This window comes from Orbicella faveolata, unplaced genomic scaffold (genome assembly GCF_042242905.1).
Source record: "Orbicella faveolata isolate gen_17 unplaced genomic scaffold, um_ofav_v1 contig_34, whole genome shotgun sequence".
Lineage (NCBI taxonomy): Eukaryota > Metazoa > Cnidaria > Anthozoa > Scleractinia > Merulinidae > Orbicella > Orbicella faveolata.
The window spans coordinates 13,917,501-13,936,188 of record NW_028301563.1 but is presented as its reverse complement, the minus strand read 5'-3'; the positions used below and the strand labels follow the sequence as shown (position 1 = coordinate 13,936,188).

Sequence of the window (18,688 nt, the reverse complement as noted above, 5' to 3'; positions counted from 1 at the left end):
CTTTTAGCAGCAGCTGACAACATTGCTTCTCCCCCCCTCCCCTCCCCCCTGAATGGGAGACTAGTTTTTCAAAGCAGCATTCAATACCAAGCAATGTTAGGTTAGTTACCCAATTCACTGGTATCCAGTTATTACAACCATGTTTCCTACATTGATATTATACTGAGCAAGTTTTTTTTCTTTTTTTTTTTTTTCACAAAAAAAGAGAAATTTAGTCTCAGCAGTAATCACTTAAAATAAAGATTTTTTAACATATGTCCCATTAATTTTCTTAAAATATCTTATAAATTCCCACACATTCACTTTACATAAAGTCCAGTAGTTTTTCACTGTGAGAGCTATTATGCTATAATTACTGGACTTCTTTCTTTTTCTTGTACAGTACATGGAAGCAACACAAATAATGGACATCTAGCAAATATGTCAGCAAGAGAGTGCAATGTGTGAAACAATCATTTGTAAGTAAGCTGAAGGATACAATTCTGCTTCTGTTATGGAAATATATCTGAATGTGTTATGTATGCTTGAAGTTAGCCACAATCAAATATACTCATTAAGTTTGTGATCAGATGTTCTATGATAACCAATAAGAAGTTAATGGCTGTGTAAGTAGAAATCAACTAACTAAGGAAAGGTCTAGTTCTGTAGAAACTAAAAGAAATAAAATCAAGGAATGTTTTACAATTGGTACTTATACATCTGGTGGTGGGTGAAGGGCAAATAAGACAAAAAATCAACAAATAGCTAATATTCCTATCCTTTAGTGTCTGTCTAATTATTACGGTCCTAGATTATCAAATTGCAGTCATTTCAATCATTACTTTATGATTATAAATTTTATCAGCTGGCTATTCACAACTGCCATGATGGAGCTGAACTCAGGTCTGAAGAGAAACAACTTCAGCTAGTCTGGTGCCCCAACCACTCAGCCACTGTCACTACCTCCTATCTGACTCATAACCAGTCAGCTTGGCTTCCCTTCGGATTTCAAGTCTGGTGCCCCAAGCAATCAAACGCACACTGCCTCCTATCTGACTCAATAACCTAAGCTTGTCTTCCCTGTGGTTTTTTCTACCCTTGAACAACATGTTAAAATTTAACCTAGAGAGAATAGCTGACAGACCTTGGCTCTGACACATGTACTGCACTGTTTGTTTTAATAACAAGCTGTCACGTATTTATAAATTATTCTCACTGGTTGTTGGAATTCAAAATAAATAAAAAGACTGAGGTAATCCATGCTAAGTACAGTGACACCCGGAAGTAATGCAGACAAAAAAGGGTGTCTCATAAACCACAGACCTAAGACCTAAGACTCCCTCCGAATCTCAAAAACTAAAACCTAAGACCCCCTCTGAATCTCAAAAACTAAGACCTAAGACCCCTTCTGCATTTCCAAAGTAAGACCTAAGACCCCCTCCATATCTCAAAAACTAAGACCTAAGACCCCCTCCAAATTTCAAAAACTAAGACCTAAGATCCCCTCTGAATCTCAAAACCTAAGACCTAAGACCCCCTCCGAATCTCAAAAACTAAGACCTAAGACCCCCTCCAAATTTCAAAAGTAAGACCTAAGACCTCCTCCAAATCTCAAAAACTAAGACCTAAGACCCCCTCCAAATTTCAAAAACTAAGACCTAAGGCCTCCTCCAAATCTCAAAAACTAAGACCTAAGATCCCCTCCAAATTTCAAAACCTAAGACCTAAGACCCCCTCCAAATCTCAAAAACTAAGACCTAAGACCCCTCCGAATTTCAAAAGTAAGACCTAAGACCTCCTCCAAATCTCAAAAACTAAGACTTAAGACCCCCTCCAAATCTCAAAAACTAAGACCTAAGACCCCTCCAAATTTCAAAAACTAAGACCTAAGACCCCCTCCAAATTTCTTATAGCTCCACTATGAAGTCACATTCAATTTAAGCAAACCGTTTGCGTGTAACTTTAGCCATTAAAATGCACGCCAGTTGATGTACATAAAATAGTGTGACCGTTCGCACCAAAACTTGCACATGTAGAAATGAAATTTTATTCCAATTTAGTTGAGCTTTCCCTATTTATTTTAATTTGTAGTTTAATATTCTTTATTTCATCTTGCTCTCATATCTCTAGGTGGCTTTGTAAGAATCCAAGAATTATTAAATAGCACTGTTTTGTTACTTGTGATCCAGACTGACATTTAAGTTCAAATTAAAGCAAACCCAGGTCTTGAGATTCTATGGTTGTCTTAGGTCTTAGTTTTTAACTTGTAAAATATCTATTTTTGAACTTGAAAAATTTTACTTTCCAAGTTGTAGTGGTGAATTGATTTCACCCCATCACTCCTTCACTCCTTCACTGGATCACAATTGAAACCCCAGGGGGGGGCGGGGGACTCCCATATGAAAAGGTCATGGATGCTCATTGGAAAATTTGAATTTAACTCCTAAATTAAAGAAGACTAATATGGGAGTTGTCTGAGCTTCATTAGACCCCTAAAAGATACCACTTTAAACAGAATAGGTTCGATTACTAGCCACTGTTCAACAAAGGATCCCTCGCGCACTTGTAGACCCAACTCACATACTCGAGAGATCAGCGGAAAATCAAGCCTAAAACCAAAAATTAAATGAGAGTGTTTCTTTTAATTGTTATTTCTTTGAGTTCACCCTAAAGGTTACTACAACCTAAAGGTTAAAAATGGTGATGTTTCATCGTCAACACCCTAAGTGAGACCAGAATTCTTGATTTGTACCCAAATGACGAGCATCCCCGACCTTTTCATATAGGAGTAATCCCCTCTACGTTTCAAACATCTGCTGTTGAAGGCCGCTTTACAGTCGTTTGCACCGTCTCAAGTTAGGTATTCTTTGAATTTCTTATGCAACTGCTCAATATCTTGCCGCAGAAATACTCTACAATTGAATAAATTTTTGCACGAACGTTTTTATAAATAAAAGCTACCTGTAATTACATAAATAGCTCATTTCCCACTCAATTGCCGAAAAAGAAGACATTGAAAGTCACAAAATAGATAAGCTGTATGTATTTTCCCACACCCCCCAACACTCCCTTCTCCCCCCTCCTCCCCTCATGCCAGACAAACTATTTCGTCCTTGCTAATTCCAAACCACCTACAAGTTATGTGCTGACAGTTTTGTTTGTTAATCTTAAACAAAAGTTTTGTTCTCAGTGTGGATTAACCCTAAGTAAGTTTTTCAGTTTTAGTTTCATGTGTTTTCAAAGTAAACAACACACAATACAAGTAAGTTCTAACACTTGAGTAAGTTAAGCTTAACTTATGTAAATACCCAGCCCCCACGGGTGATCCTGGCTGCACAAGGAAAATAACAAAATTCATCCGCAGCGAGCAGATCTCAGCAACACGAGCTTATTACTTTAATAGCTTTTGTTTGATGAAGCTCGTGATCTCTAAGGCCTTCAAATAACAGCCTCGACATCTAACTTTGTTAAGATTTTGGAAAACAATTTGCTGCGTATGCTATTTAACAAATGTACGTTGTAAATACGAGCTGAGTTCACCAAATATAAATACTTTAAAGACTTCAAGCACTTCTTACCTCGGGAAAGAACGTTGCAGGCTATTGACCATCACCACTTATGGCCGATTTTTGGAAAGAATGGTCCTAGATTACCAAACATTGATCAAACAAACATCTCATATCGCCTTCGTAGCATTTGCTGTGCATGAATGAACAACAATTCCGCAATCTCTCACTCGTCCCACCAGCACCCACTCTGTCGATTTTTCGCTCTCGCCCCAATCTTCGCGCGACCAGAAGGCGTAAAGAACGCAAAACGCCTTCAAATGGTTAACGTGAGTCGAAAGCAAAACCCTGTTTTTTATCACACCTCGCTATTAGTTGATTTCTCATTACATGGCCCTGGCTAAATGTTTAACTTCTTCGATTTTTGTATAATTACTTCAATCTGCGTTTCATCTCGTCTGTGTATCAAAGCGTTCGACCTTTCAAATAAAAAAGACGGGCTTCCTCGTCGTCCCTTTTAGGGGTTAAAAAAGCGGTTTTGGTACCTCAATCTAATGGTGTTCAGCCTCAAAGGTCAACAGCGAGAGTTTTTGCCGTACCTTCTGCTGTATTGAACCGAAAATTATATAACAAGAAATAATGTGTTGTTTTAGAATTGGTACCTCTTAGGGGTGAAAAACATTTCAACCCACGCCCACAAAACAGGATCTTAGTACCTCTTAAGGGCTCTTATCAAAATTTCAGAAGAGCACCCCCATCCTCTTTATATGGGAGTCCCCCCCCAGGGGGGGGGGTTTGGATTTCCTTAAAGTGGTACTATGACGAAAATCGCATCTTTCCTATCGCAACCATGTTAAAACATAAACAAGTAGCCTGTGCAAGAAGAAAAATGCTGTTTACTGTATTCAAATATCTCTTTTCGTTCCAGAGATATTCAAGTTTTAAAAATATGCAAATTAGCCCAGTGATGACGTCATACACTCAACCAAATCTTGATCAAATGTGATGAAAAAAGCAAATTTGTATCAGAAATGTTTGATTCTTTGCAGTAGGATTCTGCTAAATGTGCTCTACAATATGAGCTTAACAGTTTGGTTACCATGGCAACATACTGGGTTCCAGACCTCCCCAATATTAAAGGCATTTCTGGCCATCTTTGGCCTTCCACTTTGATATTTGCAAATGGTGCCTCATATGCTTCATCCAGCAAGCATATAAATATGTTAGCTCAAGTTTGTGGCCTCGTTTAATGTTTTGCAAGCTGAAAATCACTAACATATAGAAATCAAGTGGGTGGGGACTGGAAAAGAGTGAGTTGCCATGGGAACAGAATTTTTTATAGCCATAGGTGTGTTTTCTATAGAACTATTAGCCTACCAAGTTTCAATGGTTTGCGCTGCAAATTGACCAAGATAGCTCCATTTGTATACTTGATATAAAATTGGGTTGAGTGTAGGACATTATCAGTCATCTCATTTGCATATTTTACACATTTTTCAGACTTAAATATCTCCGGAACTAATGCAGATATTTGCAAACGGTAAACGGCATTTTTATTCATGGAATTCTATGTGATACACCTAAAAAATCAAGGGGGAAAAATTTGATCACAGTACCACTTTAAGTGTAGCTACATCTAGAGACAGATTTACAATGATAATTGTTTTGACCAAAAATGCAGCAAAATTATCCTGAGTGTCCATTAAATTGTTGATTTAAATAAATACAGAGGAACCTCCCGTTGTGACCGCCTCTCGTAAGAGACCACCTCTCCTCGGCAACCAGCTTTCCAAAATACCAAAAGTTTCCCAGTCAAATCACTATATTTGGAACCTCTTGTAAGTGACCACCTCTCGTAAGTGACCGCGACCACTTTTTGGAACTAAAAGTCTGAAATTTTATTTCATTTTTAACCTCCCATAAGCGACTACTTGACAGATAATAGAGCAAAAATTGGATAATAAGGTGTTGTCACATTATTGCATTCCTGGGAAGTACCGGATTTTTCCTCAAAATTGATTTTTCACAGGAATAAAACATTGAACAACATTATGGCTACTGTTGCCTAGCAACAGTAGCCACGAAAATTTAAAGAAAAAATGCACGTTCACTGTATTCTATCAGTCTGTATTCTATCAGTCTTAAAAGAGACAACCTAAATGTAAAATTTTGACCCAATATGGTCTAAAAAAAAACAATTTTCAAAAGAAGATGGAAGCAGATTATAGTAATAGTGATGCATGAAAAGTGCATTGTGAAGGACAACAAGATCAGTTAATTTAAGAATCTCTAATTCCTTAAAAAGAGGCTCAGAGTGTTCATCTGGTTTCAAGAAAGTCATAATATGTATAGCCCACTTTTGAAGAATTACTAGAGGTTTAAGAGTAGAATTATAAGTATTGCCCCAAGTTGATAAATCACAGGTGAGGAAGGGGTAAATAAGTGAATAATACAATTGATGTAATAATTTATTCCTGTTTACATAATATCTAATTTTAGATAATACTCCAATACCTTTTGAAACTTTCTTGCTCAATTCGTGTAAGTATGGTTTCCAGTTGAAATTGGAATCAAAAATAGGAGATCTGAATCACTGACAGGCATTTCTTCAATATTGTTTACAAGAACTATTCCTTCCTTTCCAGGTTCATTAAGTGCAATTTCAGCTTTCAACACCATTACAAGCAAGTGAAGAGTTACTTGAATGTATTCTGAAGTCCTAATGGTGTATTGTGTTTCTCATCTGAATCACTGACAGGCATTTCTTCAATATGGTTTACATAAACTATTCCATCCTCTGCAGGTTCATTAAGTACAATTTCAGCTTTCAACACCATTACAAGCAAGTGAAGAGTTACTTGTATTCTGAAGTTCTAATTGTGCACTGTGTTCTTCATCTGAATCACTGACAGGCATTTCTTCAATATGGTTTACATGAACTATTCCATCCTCAGCAGGTTCATCAAAACTGCAATCAGGCATGTCTTGTTGGTTTATGTCTACTCCAACTTTGCCATTGTCCAAAGATATGATAATCACTCTTCTAAATGCATTTTCATATGCATGTCTGTGGGCCAGTTTCTCGGCATATCCAAGCAATTCAAGTCTTTTAGTGGGGTCTTTTTCTGTGAGCCATAAAATTTACTAGGAATTTCAAAGTTGAAAAGTCACATAATCTTTATTTCCTGACAAAGTTTCCAAAAGAAATCTACTAGCCTTGGGCTATTGGACACGGATTTCTTTCCACAAGGAAGACTCTCACAATAATTATTGTTCTATTGACAGATTATGATGCCATTGCTTAAGGACGTTCGCATGAACATTTTCCAGTAAATAGATTTTTTTTAATATTCTTACTTCAGTCAGATAATGAGTCACCTGTGTCAGTCACCTGTGTCATTTCAGAGATAAAGCATGTGACAAATTGGCATACATAATTCAGCATGGTTTACAGATGGTCTACATGGTCTTAAATATCAAAGGTGAGTCAACAGAGGCAAATGATATTAGTCATATTTTGTAAAAGTGGGTCTGTTGCATAAATGATTCCAAATGTTGCCAACATAACTTAACCCTTCAAGAGGCATTTGAAACCACCACACAGATAAACGAAGAGCTAAAAAGAACAGAATTCGATAGCGCATTTTGCAAAAAAATTCAAACTTTGCATCAATACATTTTCTTTTTTTTTCTTCTTTTCTCTTTTTTTTTTTTTTTTTTGGCTAAATGTACAAAATCGGTGGAGGAAATGATCTATCAAAAGAAAAATAGGGGTCACTGAACATCCAAGATCATTAAATCCATAGCAATGGCCATCTGCCCTATTATTGTTCATTTTATTACTTAGCACACGCTCAATGCATAATGTGGAGTGTGAATTTTCCTGCACAGTAAGGATGCACAGAAACAATTCACACGGACGTCCTCAAGCCACTGTATGAATTTAAAAATATCAGTGTTGACACTTCAACCCATCGATCTGTACTAACCTTTGCTGTATCGTGTTTTGATCTCCACCATGCCCAGTGCCATCACAAAATAATTCACAATCTTTAATCTCCAGTCTAACCACACATCTATACAAAGAATTGTTCTTTTCCTGACTATCACTGTTATCAATTTTATTTTCTAGCCTCTCTAGCTGCAAAAAGTACAACAGTAAAAACTTGTCAGAGGAACAATTTCTGTTGCATGTTTCTGTTACATGAAGGGGAGTGGCTCCTCACCTAGGCAAGTGGCTACACTCCTCTTAAGTCACTAAACGTGAAGAGTTACAGTAAGTGCCTGCACTGATGACACATTGTGGTGACCCACATTACCCAAATGGAAGTGTTTGGACTTGACTGAAGTTCTCTCAGAAAACCCTAATTCACAAAAATTTAGAAATCATACATCAGAATTTTAACATCAACAACGATGGAAAACTAAAACTGACCTTTAAAAATTGGCCTCCTAAAAGTCTCTTTCCACTTATTCTCTCTTTTGCCTTTTTTGCTGCCCTTGCTGAATAAAACTTGACAAAGGCATATAGAGAACTGTATTTCAGGTCAGAATTATTCACAGTGGACTCCTCAGGAGCTGATGGCAAAAGTGATAATTTTCATGTTATTAGACAATCACCCAGTTAATTAATAATCACTTTTTGACTTTACTTTAGTTTATTACATGCAGCCTTGATTAGGTTCCTTCTCATGCATGGTGGGGAAGTAATCAGATTAAAAATGGATCATCCCAAGTTGGCTTGTTAAGACAGTTTAAACCAATTTTACATGTTGAATGTTTATAGTGGTCAGTGCACTTAGCTACACCGTCCTACAACCCTGCAAAAAACTGTCGAGATAGTATTGTCACTGTTTTAATTGCATGTGATACTATAATGTAATCAAACCACACTGTAGCCCCCCACTACCTCCATTCAATGTTGTTTTGGTCTGAAAACCAAGAGACAAAGTTTTTGTGTTATCCCCGTCCCCACCAAAAACACATGATTACAAACATTACAAGTCAGGGGAGGGGTACAAGCTCCATTTATTTAACGACATTGTGGAATCTACTCAGTAAGAATGGAAAAATGATAATATTTTTTTCAATATAGTTTTTGTCACAACTAGTTTAGACCAGGGTTGTAGCTCATTCAGCTAAGGCAAAACACTTAAACTGACAGACTGGTAATGAGTTCTAGCAGATGCATATCACCTAGGCTAGGTGATAGGCTTCTGGCTCTAGCAATGTTATACTTAGAACAAGAAAAATAAGTTACCTTCTGAACTATCCGATGAATCGATCACTTGTACTTCATACACCAATCCAAACTGGGAAAATATTTCAAGCAGTTTCACCTGAATCATTGAAAACGACAATTCTTATTGTTCAGTTGTACACCATTTTTGTCCATATTATATGGCAAAACATCTTATTATACACAAAGAAATCCTTACTTGTACCACTTCTTTCTCTAGCCGTCTTGAAATGTTGGTGACATACAGATTAACTTCATTCTTATGAGGACGAAAAAACTCGATTAGTTCAACTGATGAGTCCGCCATGTTTGTTTTGAACTTCCCGCGTGCTCCCGCGTATCGTCCGATAACTCAGCGGTATTTTAGTAGAAAAATTGACCTGTGGTGTATCAATCATATAGTGGTTTTCTGTGTACCTGAGACTTGTGTTGCAATGGGCATGCCTACTATGTACGATTTTCGCGTCATTAGCGCCTCAAACTCCCTCAAACTAAGCTCGATAGCGAAATAAATGCTCGCCTGACAATAGTGTTTGGGATAACTGGGTAGAGACTCAAAAACAATATCACTGATAAGGGTGGGGTTCGAAGATACTAGTTTTTTTTTTTTTTCTTTATACTCGTTGAGTCTTGATCTTGCTCCACTCAATCCTATTACTTTTTTTTTGGTCATTTTTTTAAAATTCCACAGAGTGATCGAGCAACGATCGCTGAATATCCTCAAAGACAATTCTATTTTGCTCAGCCGAAATTTGGCAGCAGTTGTGATTTACGGTATTCTGTCTTTTAATTTCTCTACCTGCTTACGGTTTACGCCGGACTCTTTTTGACAGATAAGATTTTTGTCCTACATTGATTCCCTTGTTTTAAACTTAGATAATAATAATGTACCGAAACCCCTTCCCGCTGGACAAAACACATTTTCTGTGGACAAGATATTCAGTGAGACTTTGAAATATTTGCAATAGTCGTTTGAGTTTTTCTGGCATATGTTTTCTCCCTTGTCAAATTATATTTTGCATTAGTCGTGGCCATCCGGTACCCCAGTATCCTCTAGCCCGACACAGATCGCGTGGACAAGGTGTCAATCCATATATATTTGGTGTTCCAGCGCTGATTGACTGATTTCTGACAACTCGCTCCGCGTCGCATCAACGGGGTTTCTTGGGCTCTAAGTGATGCGGGCAGGCTCTTCTTCCTTTCTTCCTTCCCTACTTTCTTTCCCACGAAGAGCCTCGCAGTCTATGGGTAGCTGTGTAACTCATGTCTGGCTCAGTTATAGCCCTCAGTTATAAATGCTATACAGGGTAATCACTCACTCGTCCTCTTAACCCTTTGTGAGGCATAAGCTCGCAACTTTCCTAACCTTGTTCCCACGGTCCTCTCTCTTCCTCCCTTGGGTTTTCTCGAGGAAGAGAGAGGGCCCTGAAAACGAAGTTGCATTTTTCGATCTTTTGCCGCCTTCCACATTTCTGGTCATGTAAGGCCCGTCTCATCTCAATTTCGAGAGTTCTCCGCCATGATGTATTTGGTCTCCTTAGGGTTTTACCTGACATAGGGCCTTATATTGTGTTTAATACGTTGCACTCATGGAACAATTGACTATGAGCAACTCTGTATACGGTGGTGAAAGGTACACATAGCCCTCCATAATTTGGACATGCGTTGTGGGGCCCGTTTTGTCTCCCTCTGTAGTATTTATTTCATAATTAAAAATTACAATGAAAACGTTCGCTGCCTAAAAAATTTCAAAAAGAACATTAGCTTTCAGCTGTCGATCTACAGCCTTCGATGGATAAAAATGGAATGCAAAAGGTTAAAGTATATGCAAAAAGGGCGAGATAAAAATAATAAGAAGAACAAAAGCAAAGTAGAAAGTATAGTATTCTTTTTAAACAATAGTCACCTAATTTACACATTTTTACTTTGCTTTTGTTCTTCTTATTATTTTTATTTCGCCTGTCCTCTAAACAATTCAATTCAAAACCAGACAGTTCTTACTTACTGTGGTATATAACTCTCCGTTTGCACTCATTACAATGTACTTTCCTGCCGCTTTTCCTTTTATCACACCGGCCTCCACCAACTCCATTACAAGAAAAACTATTGACAAAGAAACACAAGAAATAGCAGCTGCGGCTGGGTCACAACTGTCAGTATTTCACTGATTCCTGTTTGTGTATTATGGAACAACTGGGACCTGTTGCCTAAGTACAGTGTTAGTTCGGTTCTGAATGGGATGCTAGTGCTGCAGGTTTCTTTTAACAAAGTTACGACAACGACCACTACGCAACATGGCGGCCATACTCTTGCTAATAGGTCGACCGAAACGTGCAGCCTTGGTTTACAGCGTACATCTTTGATATTGGACATCCAGGTTATGGTCAATTGACGCCTATAAAAACAAGTACTAGTTTTCGATTGGATCGCAGGCTCAAGCTAAGTTAACGTCTTAAAACAGTTGGGCATCGTTGGTGGGAAAGTGAAAAACTTAAATTAATCACCGTAGTCGGTGACAGAATGTTTGTCTAGCTAGATTTCTGATTTTCTGATGACTTCGTGCAAAGCATCTACACACTCTAATATTGTAACTGTATAATAAAGCTACCAAAGGACACGAGTGCAGTGTAGACAATTGCACACAGGGAACCCAATATTATAACAGGACCACCCAATTTATTTAGGATCGCCTTCCAAGTATTCCATTTAAAAAGAACAGCCCAACGTACGGCGAATTACAAAGAATGAAAATTATAAAGAGTGAAAATCATCAACAACGAATTACGATTTTGACGTTCCACCAAATTATCTAAATTAACATTGAAAGCGGAAAACTGGCCGACAATGAATTGGTCAAAAAATTAAGTTCATCACCGTCATTGAGTTTTTCTTTTTCGTGTCTGGCTACACGAAGACAATGCTATATTTTCAGTAACAGTCAGAATTCCTTTTCTTTTAGTTTCAAGACGTTGTAACTCAGTGAAGTTCACATCAAAAATACATTTTTTCATTGACACTCGGCCTTTTCGAATGCAAATCTCGATTTTTTGAAACTGAAAACTGCTTAAAGCCATGTAGCTTTAAAGAAGTTATACTCATAACTGACTATTACGCATTTCCTTTAAAGTAAGTTAGAGAATATCGCTCTATATGAAGGCGACATCCCTCCCTTGCTTGATCATTTTCTTTAATCTCCTCACCTACCTACTTGACAATGTAACAACATCGTGAAGAGAAATTAGAAAATGATCTTGCCTACTTGACAATGTAACAACATCGTAAAGAGAAATTAGAAAATGATCTTGCCTACTTGACAATGTAACAACATCTTAAAGAGAAATTAGAAAATGATCGCTCTCGGAAATAAATGGCTAAAAAAATGCGAAGATAACGTTTCACTTGAGTTGTGGCTGGGTTACAATTCCTGGGCACGAATGTAAAACGCAGTCATTCTGTAAGTTATACGTTACTTATAATTAGCCAAATAAATTTCTCTACTCACTGTAAACATCATTTTCGTCCCGGCTTCCCTCTTCGCCGTTCTCGTTTACTCTGAGGTAGAACCCATGACTGCATTTTCAATGCTTCGGTGACGACGTGTAGGGAGTAAAATGAACCATGTCGTTTGTTGTTGTTGTAAGTGGATGTGCGATACACTGAAGATATTTTGAGGGTACTAGTCTACCTTTATTGCACACCTCGATTAATCGTGACTGATGCTTACCAAGTTAAAAGAATTTCGTTTTCACTCACCCTGCCAATTCCCTTTGCATTTTCTTTTCGTTTGGAACGGCACGTAAATTTTTCCTCTACATCGTTTCTTTTGGCCAGCGGCTGCTTATTGAAGAACTTTCTCGCATCCTTGTTGGTACTAAACTGACACTGACGTGCGTAGCATTTGAGACGCCGCCTTGAGACGGGATATGCCTTTTGCCTCTGTTTCAAAATGAGGTGCTTTTTGTCTCTGTTTCAAAATGAAGCTCGGCCCAAAAACTATGGCTAGAGTCTATGAGCCCTCGACAAAACCTCTTTATATGACAACAGGGCACGATCGCACACACGACATTTTTGAAAGGGGAATTTCTCCTTAAACGATACCTAAGGAAAAATATTTCCTGACCGTTCGTGAAGTATGAGCGAAAGTCAACTGGCTGGGCCTCGTTGACAAGGAGCTCATAGAAAACTTGGAGACATTGTCCAATTATTAACGCTTACTGATCGCCTTTGTGTACCATCAAATATTTTCTTATATTGCCATGAAAGTTCCAATTTAATTGTCTGACAGTTTATCCTATTTATAAGTTGCGTGATTCAGGGAATCTAGGAATAATAGAAATCGGAAGCACGTGCCTGACAGTCTCAATTAGTTCAGTCGATGATTACCAGTTAATTAGCACCAGATTGTAAACGCTTTCCATCTTATCAACAAAACATGTAAGCTTGCGTGTCAGGTAATATTCGTGATCAAAGAAACTCAATAAATTGACCTCGCTCCCAATGTGTGGCTTCATAGCTCAGTTGGTAGAGCATCGCACCGGTATCGCGGAAGTCACGGGTTCGAATCCCGTTGAAGCCCTGATTTTTTCAGGCTTCTTCTTTCCAATTGCTTAAATTGGAAAATTTACTGCGATGATCATTCTTCACCTTCCTTTTAATTTTATTTTCGTAGTGTAAAATTTCACTATGTTAAAGAAACACTCATGATGTTAGTAGCCCTTTGGCGTTAGTGAAAATTGTTGCAGCATCTCGGCGCAAAAGACAGCGAAAGAAATCTTTGTCAAGATTTGTTGACAATTGAAAACACCCACTCGGACTTGAAAGTGCACGCGCTGCACTATGCAAATGAGCTACTTGTACGCGTCAGACTTTCCTTTTAAAAAACTTTTGCAAACTCGCCAAAAAACAACGGAAAAGATAAGAAACTATCAAAACAGGGTTTATAAGCATTGTTTGGGAAACTCACAAATTAACTCGATACCAGAGTAAAGAGTTTTCTTACATAATTTTCTCTATACAACAAGCGCAAAAGCTTACGCGTACAACTAGCGCGAGCATTCATTCACAGCGCGAAATCGAAGTCATGTTTTCGACCCTGAAAAACTCACCTTTTCCATTAGCTCAGAGCATAAAACTACATATAAGAGCCCTGGTTCTTATTCCCTGCCTTATTCCCTAAAAAAGGATAATGCTGACAACGTAGTTAATCTGACACTCATTGCTTCGTGGTTTGTGTGATCTTTGCAGAAAATCTCTCAAAGAATCTTCGAAATGCAGGAGGCGTTGAGTTAAAATGGCAAATAAACGAAATGCAGACTTTCTCCTTATAGCCCTTAAAAATCTCCTACTACATGTAATGCTCTTGTTAAAAAATATATTATCTGATGAACATAACTATGAACTTTACGCCCATGGGTTTGTTATTCGTTGTCACGCCAGTTCTCTAGACCATCAAAACAAGCAAATACAGCTGCTTACAGTTACAGGATCATAAAACACAAAGAATCGACCATTTTGAAATAAAGGAAGTTATTGCTAATAACATGAGGACTACACTTGAAACATCGCCTTTTCACAACAGTATAACAAAGTATAAAGTTACCTTTTGTCCTAAATGTCCTAAAAACCCCTAAATGAAGTCATTTGATGAGGAAAACATCTTTGTTCTTTGCTTATGTTACAGTCCTTAGACTCTTTATGCTAGGCTGCAATGCGGTTGTCTCTTGAGCCAACAAACTCTCTCTTTGTTGTTTTCTTATCTTTTTTGTACTCTTTGTCCCTTTTTTCGGCCCGAGCGACATACTGTATTCAGTGGGTTGAAGAAAGCGACCGTGAAAAAATTAACCAGCTCTAATCTCCTACTCAGATCTCAATCTGTTTGACGCTGGCCGTGGAAGAGCTGGTTTAATCTCGAACCAGCCCATGGGGTTTCCCTTGTCCAGGAAAAACGCCTGCATTGCAGGTTATTTTAACGTAAGTTTTGTTTTTTCATTTTCTACGTCGACTCTCTAAAAAATAATGCTTGGCGTGGAGGTTGCAACTGAACACAAACATTAAACTATTGCACGATGGTATACGTAAAGTAAAATAATTCAAACCGTAAACGAATGTTTAAACACAAAGACAAGTTACAGAAAACTAGTGAGATATAGTAAAAACTGTGGACTCGCTCGTTCCGTTCCTCTTCATTTAAGATCGCTACAGAAACAATCAACTTATTGGATTTTTACTCAAACAAAACTGAGCAGCATCTACAGATATAAACTTTATTGTCACTTATTGGGCCTTAATAAAACATTAAGCGTTGCCTACGATTCAGGCGAATTTCAAACTTGCAATTATTATTTTTTTTTGACTGTTCGGTCGAGATAGACTCTGGTGAAATCCTCGGAAGAGTGTGACAAGAGAGAAAAACTTTGCAGTGCTGAAACGCTGCCATATCCAAATATATCCAACTGGTTTTTTGCTGTGTTTTGGAAAAGCTGTTAATCTTCAACATATATATGTGAAACTTAGAGTGGAGTAATGTGGAGCCCTTGTAAAAGAAGCTGCGGAACACAACTTGTTCAGTGATAAATAAAGCGGCACATAATTAAATTTGACACTGCCTTACTTCACTCAAACTGGAGCAGCTTACGACGAAAACACTGGAGCAAAATTCCAACAGACGTGAAAGTATTGAGATGTGGGCCAAAAGCATCAAACATTTCGGGAATTTCGGACGCCATTTCCCCGCGCTACATCCGCAAAAATCCTCGCAGCATGTACGCGCGTGTGCCGCACGGGATGGCGCAATTTGTTCTAAAAATAGAAAAATTGTCCCATATCATGGGGACAGCCCCAATACTAGAAATGGCGCGCGCTTACGGTCTCCTTCCCCGATTATGGCTCCTGGGGTGCTTACAGACAAACTAAGACAAACTCGGATTCTTGGTCACAGTGGAATTTAAGAATGTCGCTTTTTATGAAGAGAGCAGAATAGGAGTACCCGGAAGAAAACATGAATGAGATCTAGAAGAAGAGGTTGAAGAGAAGAACCAACAACAAACCCAACCCGATTATGAGACAGAGTTTGGGATGCCAGCCCAGACAAGTGGATGTTAGGATACACAAAGTAGGAGAGTATAAAATGCGATTTAAAGGCTATCAATGAAAATGTAAGGAAGTTTTCGAACTCACCCTCCGCTTGCGTTAGATGAAGCATTATTGAAATCGATGACACAAAAATGAGGAGGGCAGAAACTTTCATTTTTACACCGTAACGAACGTCTTAAGTTCTCAAGTCTTATGGAAAGTAATGAGCTAGCACCAGCTGTCGATGTGAAGTCGACATAACTGCTTATTTCAAGTCAACACTCTAATAAGAGATGGCATATTTTGTCTCTGTCATTCAAAGCTATATTTTTTCTCATATCAGTTTGACTCCTCTTGCTCTTACTAGAACTTTCCGTTTAAATGACGCAATTATTATGTGAACAAAATATTCTATCTGCGGGTCTCTCAAGTAAGCTTACAGGAAAAAATTCCTTCTTGCGCTTGCTTATGAGTGAATGTTTTATTTCAGTGAAAGATACGTCCCAAAGTCATGTTTTTAGCAATCACTCAATTTAGAACCTTCAATTTCGACGGTATTTTCTGTGTTCCCTATCTTTATTTTGGTTCTTTGTTAAGAATTAAACATTGATTTTATTGTTTTCATCTTATTAATTTTTTTTGTTCAGAATTGTTCGTGATGAAGTTAGCGTGAATGTTGAATACATATCTATATCAGGACGTTATTGCGATTTCGATTGTTAGGTCAATATATTCCTCGCCTTTAATAACGTTTTGACAAAAGGCAGGATGTTGAACATTATATTTTACAGGTCTCCATGCGTATGATTGTTATACGTTAAAAGTTACTTGATTAATTAAACGTCATCCAAATGACTAAATTTAAATTTATTCTTTTCCTATGGCAAACATATTCTCCGTTTCTAATTTTGCCATACTCGTGAAAAAAAAATATAAGATGTCAAGTTACGCTTGCAATGTACATATGACAAACTTTATTTTTTCGAAAACGTTTCACTTTGTTTTTCGCGAAAAAAAAAGTTTTTTTCGTAAAAAGAAAAATGCTACAGTCGAACCTGCTGTAAGCGACCATCGAAAATGTCAAGCCCAGGTAGTCGCTTACAGGAGGTGGTCGCTATCGAGATCTCAGACCTTTTTGCTGGTCAAAATTTTTCCTCATTAGCATATGGTAACTACTGAGTCTTACCCATGTTTGAAATGTCTTATTCATCAGAAAAGTCAATTTCGAGAGAAAAACCGGTACTTTTCGTTGAGAAAATTTCTATTTCTTGTACTACCTAGGAATGCGATGGTGTTACAACATCTTAGAATGTGTGTTGTCCAATTTTCGGTCTATAATGTGTTCAGTGGTCGCTCACTGAAGGTTACAAACAAAAGGAAATTTCAAACTTTTAGCTCTAAAAGTGGTCGCGGTCTCTTACGAGAGGTGATCGCTTAACAGAGTTTCCAAATATAGTGATCTGACTTGGAAACTTTTGGTATTTTGAAAAACTGGTTGCTTACGAGAGGTGGTCGCAACCGGAGGTTAGACTGTACACTACATGTTGTTATGTCACTCTTGGTCTGCAGGAAAACCAACAACAGACGACCACATGTGTAATATGGGAGTTAAAAACCCTTGGTAACCACGGTAACCACGCACTGAATGGTAATCTTATTTCCGGTCGGTGCGGAGTGGACGACGGTGAGCGAGCATCACTGACATGCGCAGAACATTGACGGAAGTCATTTGTTGTTTCCGGTAGCCGTTGCAATCTGTCACTGTCGTCCTTGCTAAAGGTCTGATTCCTCGAGAAGGCTCGTTTGTATACTGAACAATAAGGGACCATTCAACCATTCAATATTTATGCCTGGGGAAAGGAGATGGCACAAGAGAGGGGGATCATCAAAAAAATAAGAAATGAAGAGGGGGTCACTAAAATAAATAGGCGTAGGAGTGGGGGGCTATTTATTTCTTTTAGCCATATGGAGCATACCGGTGAACACTTCCAAACAGTCCACTTACATGGGTCAACTAATACAAAAAAAAAGTCACGACAGTGAGAGAACGACCTTACAATATTGCGCCCAGATCGGGTTTGTCCAGAGACCGGTGCTACAACAGGTACTCTGTCACTGTTGGTTTCCTTTTGAATCACTCTCGCTTTCCGATTAATCAGAGCTACAAAGATGCGAAATAACGATATCATCTTCGCTGTCACTTTCCGCATCAGAACTGCTGTTCATATCATTGTCACTGTTAGCATCTTGCAGTACTTCGTGCTGCTGAAGAGAGACATGGGTATCAAGTACCTCGCCCATTCTGATCAAGGCATGTTCAGTGACCCGTCGTACCTTATCATTTTTCTTGCCCTTTAATTGAAGGTTGAAATGACTGACGGATACTTGTCAAGCTCCTGAATGCTTAATTGCTCAACTTTACCAGTGCGACAAAGAGTGTTCTAATCATAGTACACGAAGCATTTCTGTTGTCTCTGCTTGCGTTTCCTGTTGTCTCTGCTTGCATTTCACCCGTCATGTATTTTTTTTCAGTTTGCATCCTGTCTTGCAGGTTTTTTAGCATTATTTTCTGTAGAAATGCCTTTAATAAAACAATTCCTTGCAATTTCATTGATAAAGTGGTTTTGGACTGAATAATTTGCATGGCAAAAATTGAATGAAAATGTGACGCTTGTTCTCATTATATATTTCTTGCATTATCTATATTTATATTTCTTTATATTTTATTTCTTCCAAGCACTACCTTAGAATTCATTACCAAAATTGTCAACTGGAACAGAGAGTAACAGCGAAGGCTATTTTAAGTACTCGTATAAGGACCTAAAGCACGAAAGGGCCAAGTATTTCACCAAAATACTCCCAGACATGTACAAACATGAACAACCCTATTTGC

At 38.1% G+C, this 18,688-nt stretch overlaps 1 pseudogene; it reads right to left on the bottom strand.

Annotated features, from left to right (window-relative positions):
- Positions 1 to 5,939: 5,939 nt before the first annotated feature.
- On the bottom strand, positions 5,940 to 9,045 carry LOC149104918 (RAD52 motif-containing protein 1-like; annotated as a pseudogene).
- Positions 9,046 to 18,688: the final 9,643 nt, after the last annotated feature.